The 9,196-nt window shown below is 38.5% G+C and overlaps 1 pseudogene; it reads right to left on the bottom strand.

The window, feature by feature from the left end:
* Positions 1–367: 367 nt before the first annotated feature.
* Positions 368–5,121, bottom strand: LOC141494215 (cell cycle checkpoint protein RAD17 pseudogene; annotated as a pseudogene).
* Between the last annotated feature and the right edge of the window lie 4,075 nt (positions 5,122–9,196).

Genomic DNA, 9,196 nt, shown 5'->3' with positions numbered 1-9,196 from the left:
CTGCCTCTGGGAGGCTGAAGTTCTTTCGCTCTGGTGGGCCACCCCTCTGGCGGGCCGCCCCTCTAACCCCGGGGAGCAGAGCCTTTCCGTTCTTTTCCAGGTTACCTTGAGTAGGAGAACTGCCTCACTGAGTCCCTGTGTGGGTTCTGTCTCTCGAAAATTTAGTTAGAGTCCTTAGCTTATGAGTTTTATGAGAGAGCACCTAAGACATGATCTGTTCTTGTCTCCATCTTGGCTCTGCCCCACCAAAACATCTAATTTTAAAGAAATTCTTTTTTTTAAAGTTTTTGCAAGGTGATGGGGTTAAGTGGCTTGCCCAAGGCCACACAGCTAGGTAATTATTAAGGGTCTGAGACCAGATTTGAACTCAGGTACTCTTGACTCTTCCACCTAGCCACCCCAAAACATCCAATTTTAAAGAAGAAATTTCTTTTTTTTCCTTGACCAAAAGTTGGTATCCCTTGCATTATCTCTAAAAGAAGAAAGCTGGAGACTAACTATTGCATACTTTTTATTTCATCAGAATGTCCTTTAGAAAAGGACAACAATATTTCCTACACCCATTTTGGCTTCTAATGCTGCTATATTCTAAGAGCTTTTATCATAATTATTGGTGTTATAGTGTTGAAGCTAATGTTTTAGCTAGATCATTCTTCTTGAATTTCTTTGGGGAATAGTAATCTCTGACTATTGTTTCCACATGTATTATAAACACAGGAGGACATCCCTGTAGCTGCACAAATCTCCTTATTTCATGTAAAATACTTGGTTTTCTATAAAGTTGATTAGGCATATTCTCAACCAAAATAATCTTCTTATCTGTAAGTAGATAATTACCAACCATCTGCAGTTTGTTATACTTATTTGCTTTCAATAGAAACTCTTGAAAAATAGTCATCTGAGACTGACTAGGAACTATATGAAAATTTGATTAGCAATTAAACCCATCCTTTGTATTATATTTTTTGGAATCTCAAAAAACAAATTTAATCCATTCTTGCACCTCAATACTGAGCTCCTTAATTAATATTTGTAGAATAGTTGTTTTTACATATTTAGGAGAAACTATAATTAACAGAATAGATCCACCTCATTTTTGTTGCTTCTCAAAAATATGATCTTTTAACTAGGTTACAAGTTTCTTCTTATGAACAAGTTGATTCTGATTTTCTAGTTTGTATTTATCTACCCATGATTCATTTTGAGACAGATTTTCATTTATATTTGCTTTAATACTACCTTGTTTTTAAGGAAGATGAATTTTCTTTTTTCTAGCTAGAAACTTGCTACTTTCTAATTTGGAAGTGACATCTTTTCTTCTCTGATGAAAATTATTTACTCCAAAAGATGTAGTTGTAAGAGCACAAGAGATGTCTACGTTTTCAACAAAATCATCAAATGAAGGCTCTACCCTGTTGATTATCTTTACCCTTCATCATTCTAAGGGAAGCTTTTGATATTATAAGCCATAATAATACCCATCTGTAGTATAGAACCTGTATGACATTCAAGTATAAATCACCTTCAGGCAGAGGCTGGGAGCCTGCAGCATCACAACTCTCCCACCCCTCCCTAGGAGGCAAAAGTGGCAGAGGTGGCAAACCAAGCCTCTAAGCTCCCAATCTGGGAGCTCATGCTAAGACCTTGACTCCTAAAGGTGGGGTGGGAAACAGGGACCTTCCGCAGTATAATTGAGGAATTCTTTTGGAACCTACTGAATATTTCTAGCTTTTTGGCTGATGTATATAGGAAAGTATTAGATGTCTGTTAATATTGTCAGAAGAAGCACTAAAAAACAAAGCAGAACTAACTATTAGGCAGAGATGACAAGGACATAGAGCTTAAAGTGAATGACACAGACTCAAGATTAGGATATTAAAAAATTTTTAAAAATGATAGAAAATACACTGTCACCTGTATGAGAAATATCATCTTAAAAAATAAAATTAAAAACCTGTAGGTAATTCCCAGAAATAGGAAAACAAAAATTTCCTTAGAACCTCACATATTCATGTCTGTTTAGCACTTGGTAAAAGTCATTTAGGCTATGGTTGAATTGAACTTCTTAGGATTGGATTTGGAGTGGGAGGTAGAGGCTTCTAGGGTAAGAGTTCTAAAGTTATGGTTAGGAGGAATAGGGTTAGGGTTAGGATTAGGGTTTGGGGTAGGGAGAGGATTTGGGGTTTAGAGTTAGTGTTAGAGTTCCTGCCCAATTCTCTCAGGCTTGACTTAGATTGAGTTGCTTAGTGTTGGATTTAAAGTGGGAGGCAAGAGTCACCTTGGCTAAGAGGCACAAGGTTAGGGTTAGACTGGAAGGGTTTTGGGTAGGTTTGGGGGTTAGAATTGGTGTCAAGGTTTACCTAAGATTTAGAAGGTAAGGGAAAGAATGAAAGCCAAGACCAATGTGAAAGCCAGAGGCATAGTTGAATTTGGGTTTAGAATTGAATTTGTTTAGAGTCTGTTGGGGTCAGAGCCAATTAAGTTTATGGTATAGGTTCAGTCAGAGGCAATTAAGTCATTTAAACTTTTGTTGGATTGCCCTTCTTAGATTGGATTTAGAGTAGGAGGCAGAGACTTCTAAAGTAAGAGTCTGAAGTTTAGAGTTAGAGAGGATTAGGATTAGAGTTTGGGATAGCTCCGGTGTAAACCTGTTGAACCCTTTTCAGGGCTGCTTTCCACTCCGGAGTCCATCTGAGCCACCTCTCACCTTTGTTTTCAAGATGCTGTAGCATGCACACCCTGGTAAACTCTTTCAGCAGATGGGCTAAACCAGGTTGAGGGTAAGCAAAGGGTCACAATCCTGTTTGTGAGTTGGGGAGTGTTTATCCCAAGCATGTGAAGAGTTCCACTGGTGGAATGGGTAGATAGAAAAATTTGTTCCAATAGCCATGAATATGACTGAAGTAGGTGCTGTGGAGCACTTAGAGCTTGGCTAGCCTTCAAAGACACCAAGATCATCCATTGCATCTAGAGATATCATCAGTTATCTCGACTATGTCCTGTCATGGATCATGATGACTTTGGAAGGCTATGGAAGGCTGGTGATTTTGTGTAACTCTGCCTCACTTAAATCCAATTTATCCACAAAACAAAAGAGAACACCCAAATAATTTACCATTCCTATTTCTTTTTTTTTTTAGGTTTTTTTTTGCAAGGCAAATGGGGTTAAGTGGCTTGCCCAAGGCCACACAGCTAGGTAATTATTAAGTGTGTGAGACTAAACCATTCCTATTTCAAAGACCTGTGGTGACAGACAAATGATGGTGTGAAAACACTGGGAGCTATAGTCACAACCCTGCACACAGGTGTCACATGTCATAGAGTCATTCCCTCACTGGAAGCAGCAGTGGGATTTGGCAGCCCCTGAGTATCTGAACAGCTTTTAAAGGATCACACTTCTTACCTCCTGGTGAAAGGAGGGAGCTAGAAAATGTGCCTGAAAAACCATCTGCTTATCCAATCCTGCTCTGATAACTGTGGCTGGTGGGTATCCCACCCTGTGGTCAAAATATGACAAAATATACAAAAACTTCTTCAAAGGTGACTCCACTCACCATGAGTACATGGAATGGGTCCACATTCACAGGCAATACAAGATTTAGTAGACTTGAGACATGAACAGCTCTTCTTGCTAGAGAACTCAGCAGATATATCCAAATAGTAGCTCTGAGTGAAACAAGCCTGGAAAATGAAAGCCAGCTTACTGAAATTAGAGCTGGATACATATTTTTTTCTGGAGTGGCTAAAATGAAGGAGAATACCACGAAGTTGACCTAGGTTTGGCAATCAAAACTAATCTAGTCAATAAGCTTATATGCCTGCCAAAAGGCATACAGACAGATTCATGAAAATTCAATTGCCACCTGCAGGAAAATGCCACACCACCATCATCAGTGTCAATGCTCCCAACATGATGAACCCTAATGACATCAAAGAAAAAATTTATGAAGATCTAGAGACCCTTATCATCAATTTACCAAAAGAAAACAAGCTTATAATTCTGGATGACTTTAATACTAGAGCAGGTCCAGACTACCAGACATGGTAGAGAGTCTTTGGGAGGAATGGAGTTGGAAGCAGGAAGGGTCACTTACTACTGAAATGCATCTCATAACCTTCTCATTACCAAAACTATCTTCCATTGACCTAAATGTAGTAGACTTACTGAATGCACCCTCCCAGCAAATATTGACATCTAATAGACTATGTGATTGTAAAGAGAAGAGACAAAATGTGAGTGTAACAAACACAATTTGTGGTGCAGAGTACAGGACTAATCACAGACTCATCCTTTCATGCTAAATATTCACATCCAACCAAAGTGGCAGCCCCAAGGCAAAATGACTACCAGAAGAATTAATGGCAAGAAATTAGAGTGCTTCTCTGAGTGGGAACAATTTGTTGCTAACCTGGAAGGAAATTTGAGTCAACATACAGTTGGTAACAGTGGGAGTAGAAAAGGAGTTGACAACTCTCTGAGATTTGGTGTACAGCACTGCATTTTCATATCTATGTCAGAACAATTGCAAACATCAAGATTGGTTTGATGAAAATGGTGGGGAAATATAGAAGCTGCTAAATGAAAAATGAGAATTCCACAAGACAGCTGATTCATTTCTAAGAAAGTACATTTAATTCCATCAAAAGTGAAGTATAAGTAAAACTTAAGAGAGATTAGCTCAATAAGAAGGCAGATGAAATTCAGTTTTATGTGGAGAGTAATAATACAAAGTGCTTGTATGATGCCCTGAAGACTATTTATGGGCTAAAGACATGCAATGCATCTCAACTACTCAGTGCTGGTAAAAAAAAAAACATTGATTAGTGATAGGGGCATGATCCTAGAGAGATAGGCTGAACACTTCTACAGTGTTCTTAATAATTATCAATCAATGCAGAACCCATTGACTGTTTACCTTAAGTTGAAGTCATTCTCTCTCTAGTTGAAGTTCCAATTGAAGAAGAGATTTTGAATGTCATTAGGTTCCTTTCATGTGGTAAATCACCTGATGTGGATTCTATTCCAGCTGAGATCTACAAGATGGAGTCCATTGCTCATACAAAAGCTTACTGAAATTTTCCAGGTTACGTGGCATGAGGAGGTTTCAAGGATGCCTCCATTGTCCATTTCTCCAAAGGTAAAGGGAATAGATTGTCCTGTGACAATCCCAGGGATATTTCTCTCTTAGTCATTGCTGGCAAGATTCTTGCCAGCATCCTCCTTAATATACTTATCTTTCACCTGGAAGATGGTTGGCTCTCTAAGAGAACCAGTGAGGCTTCAGAAAGGGTTGAGGAACAATCAATATGGTGTTTCCTGTCCAACAACTCTAGGGAAAATCTGACCTAAGCCATTGATACTATTAGTTGTCAGGATTTATGGAAATTATGTCAAAATTTGTCGTACAGAAAAGTTCATCAATATTATATGTCAATTTTATGACCTGTGCTTGCCTGGGTTCTGGATAGTGGATGATATTCTCAGGATTTCCTGGTCACCAATGGAGTGAAACAAGACTGTGTCCTTGCTCCCATTCTTTCTAGTATGATATCAATCATGTTATCAAACTCTTTCATTGAGTATGAACATGGCATCAAGGTCGGCTGCTGCACTGATGGTACATTCTTCAACTTGAAAAGACTACAAGCCAAAACTAAATTGGAAGGAGAATTGGTTCATGATCTTCTCTTTGCAGATGGTTGTACACTTAATGCAGCTTCTGAAACTGAGATGCAACCAAGTATGTATTGATTCTCTGTTGCTTGTGCTAATTTTGGCCTAAAACCCCCAAGAAAACAACCAGTGTTCCATCCACCACACTATCCATATGTGGAAGCACTGGTTACAGTAAATGGAGAAGTTTTTTTTTAATTTATTTTGAGTTTTACAATTTCCCCCCATCTTGCTTCCCTTCCCCCACCCCCAAAGAAGGCAGTTTGCTAGTCTTTACATTATTCCCATTGATCTAAGTTGAATGTGATGAGAGAGAAATCATATCCTTTAGGAAGAAACATATCGAAAGAGATACAGCAGAATCACATAATAAGACAATTTTTTAAAATTAAAGGTACATAGAAAATCTTTGGTCTTTGTTCAAACTCTGTAATTCTTTCTCAGGTTACAGATGGCAGGGAAGATAAATGCAGAAGTTTTGAAGACAAGTTCTCTTACCTTGACAGTTTACTTTCCAGGGAGGTTGATATTGATAATGGTTGACACATACATTGCCAAAGCTATCTCAGTGTTTGGGAGACTCCAAAAGAAAGTGTGAAAGAAGGTCTACAGAGCTGTTATGCTAACCTCATTACACTATGCCTGTGAAACCTGGAAAGTCTATCAGTGCCATGACAGGAAACTGAATTGCTTCCATTTAAACTGTCTTAGGAAGATTCTGAAGATCGCCTGGTAGGAGAAGATACCAGACACTGAGGTCCTTTCTCAAACTAAACTGCCAAGCATTCAAAAGAGAGTGCAACTCTGATGGACTGGTTTTGTTGTTCAAATGCCAAACATATGCTTTTCTGTTTAATTTTTTTTGCAAGGCCATAGGGTTAAGTGACTTGCTGAAGATCACACAGCTAGGTTGATTATTAAGTGTCTGAGATTGAATTTTAACTCAGGTCCTCCTGACTTCAAGGCTGGTGCTCTATCCACTTTGCCACCTAGCTGCCCCCAAACATATGCTTTTCAAAAAGACTGTATGGATAATTCCCATAGGGCGAGCACTTATATAGAGAGAGGAGGGGTGGTCAGAAAAAGCCAAACCAGGACACTCAAAGTGTCTCCTAAAATAGAACTGGAATTAACTATGCAGCATGAGAGACCTTGGCACAGGACTGCCCAGCGCAGTGTGCCCTCATCAGAGAGGGTGCTGTGCCCTATGAACAAGGCATAATTGAAGCAACTCCAAGGAAACATGAGTTGTGCAAGTTTAGAAAGACCAACCCAGGTGTCTCATGGACTATTTGTATCTGATCTGTGGTAGCTTGTATTGGTCTGATACAGATGGACACACTGCAACTTGTCTCCAACATAGTGATGTCGTTTTGGTCTTTTTTGATAATGAAGGATAATAACCAAATAACAAAGCACTTTGGTCAGCCAAAATAGTTGTGCATATCTAGAATGTAGTGCTAGGACATGAGAATGAAATTCTTTCTTGTATGTCTTTAATGTAAAATTTTCCCACTGGGCTACTTATTTAACATGTACTCAAGCTTTGGTGTGTCCCCAGAGAGTAGCACCTACCTCAGTTTGTAGGGATAATCCTGTGGGTGATTACTTTTAAAACTGTACAGCTAATGAGCCTCCCCCCATATGCTTCCCATTTACAATTAGCTGGTAGGATGATAATCAGTTCTCAGCAAAGGCATTTAGGAAGATGGCATTTGCTACAAAATCTCTCTCCTTCATTCTTACACCATCCCCAATCTCTATCCACAAATATGACATCCATGTGGAATCAAATCTAGAGTATAAAGAAGGTGAGGCAATGTGTGGGATACTCATATGGCACAGACTATTCTCCATTCCTGGTGCTATGGAACATAGAAGTTCTTTCTCTCTCCATAAAGTTTTCATCCAACTCTCCTTGTGCAGTGCTTCTACTGGACAATTTGCACAGCAAAGTTTCCAAGGAACCCCATCTTAACCTTTCTTTAGCCACAGTATCTCTGCTGGCAGAAATCATGGTCCCTGAAGGTGCTTCTTTGCTGGAACATCTTTTCATTCATGTCTGTTTCAAACATGAGTCTCTGCTTCCAGTTGAATAGGGTGTCTCTTATTTTGGTTTAGTATCTCCTCTTCAAAGTTATTTTTTTTAAGGTTTTTGCAAGGCAAATGGGGTTAAGTGGCTTGCCCAAGGCCACACAGCTAGGTAATAATGAAGTGTCTGAGACTGGATTTGAACCCAGGTACTCCTGACTCCAGGGCAGGTGCTTTATCCACTGCGCCACCTAGCTGCTCCTCCTCTTCAAAGTTATACAGCCAGTGGGAGAATGGAAAGAAATTCTCTTTCCCCCTTGCAGGGGTCTCCTATACAATCAGTTCTCAGCTTCTAATTCCTTGCTAACTGCTTGGGAGACTAATATATGGTTAGGTACCAAGGCTGGTAAAAAAGAAATCATTTCTCCCCACCCTTCTGTGATCTTCACCACTTCTCTGAGTTTCCATTGCCTACTTCTCTCCAGTTTTAGATATTTAAAGCCCCCAGGGTCAAACTGAATTTATTTTTTCAGCCAATCACATTGCTTCCTTTAATTCATCAGAGAAATGTGTTTATATATCATGAAGGGATCAGCTTTGTTAACACCTAGATAATAAATACTTAATTACCTCTGTAATCCACTTTGCTTTCTGTGAATATACCAATTGGAGTCTGTGTGGGGTACCTTTCTTATACAATTTGATTGATAGCCATGCAAAGGCATATTTTATGGATTTATAAAAACTTTATCATCATTCTCCTTTTATTCCTCATGAGTATCCTTCAAGAGCTTCCCTTTGGAATAGAGGAAAGCAGAAAGTCATTTTGTATTTCTAATTCTGAGGTGTTTTGAATCACTTTTCTCCTTGTCTGATTTTCTATAGTCAGTATTATTTTTCCTTGATAAAACAATATTCATAATTCATTTTGTTAAAAGTTCCTCTGGTCAAGAAGAAGCAATTGCATTTTGTGACAATAAATATGTATGAGTTTTAGAAGAGAAGAAAATCCTTAGCTGTATCTGCTGCTAAGAGTTCTTAGGGAAAATAAAACAAAATAGAAACAGGAAAGATTACATCTCTGACCTCTGAAATATAAAGCTGGTCATTAAAAAGGAATACAGGATTATTATCTCTTGCTGAAAAGAAGCATGTAAAGTTTCAAAACATGGATTAGAGTTAATTGATAAGATATTTTTAAAAAGAAAAAATAACTTTTATTTGGAAGATAATCCTTTCTTCTGGGAGATCTAGGACAGAAGAGGCCTCAGCTTTCTATTCTAAGCACAAATTGATTATAGGATGACTTGGGTTCTCTTTTCTCTATTAATTAGTTTACACTAAATTTTATTTCAGGGCACTGAATTTAGTCAGGATTTTAAAGAGGTTCTCTGCCTGAAGGAGTTTGTAATCTAATTTAAAAAAAAGATAAAATGCTTCTTCCTCAACAAATGCACATCCATCAAATCCTTTAAAATATACTTCAAACCT

This window comes from Macrotis lagotis, chromosome 7, assembly GCF_037893015.1.
Source record: "Macrotis lagotis isolate mMagLag1 chromosome 7, bilby.v1.9.chrom.fasta, whole genome shotgun sequence".
Taxonomy (NCBI): domain Eukaryota; kingdom Metazoa; phylum Chordata; class Mammalia; order Peramelemorphia; family Peramelidae; genus Macrotis; species Macrotis lagotis.
The sequence above is the reverse complement of the archived record's forward strand: the minus strand, read 5'-3'. Positions and strand labels throughout refer to the sequence as shown.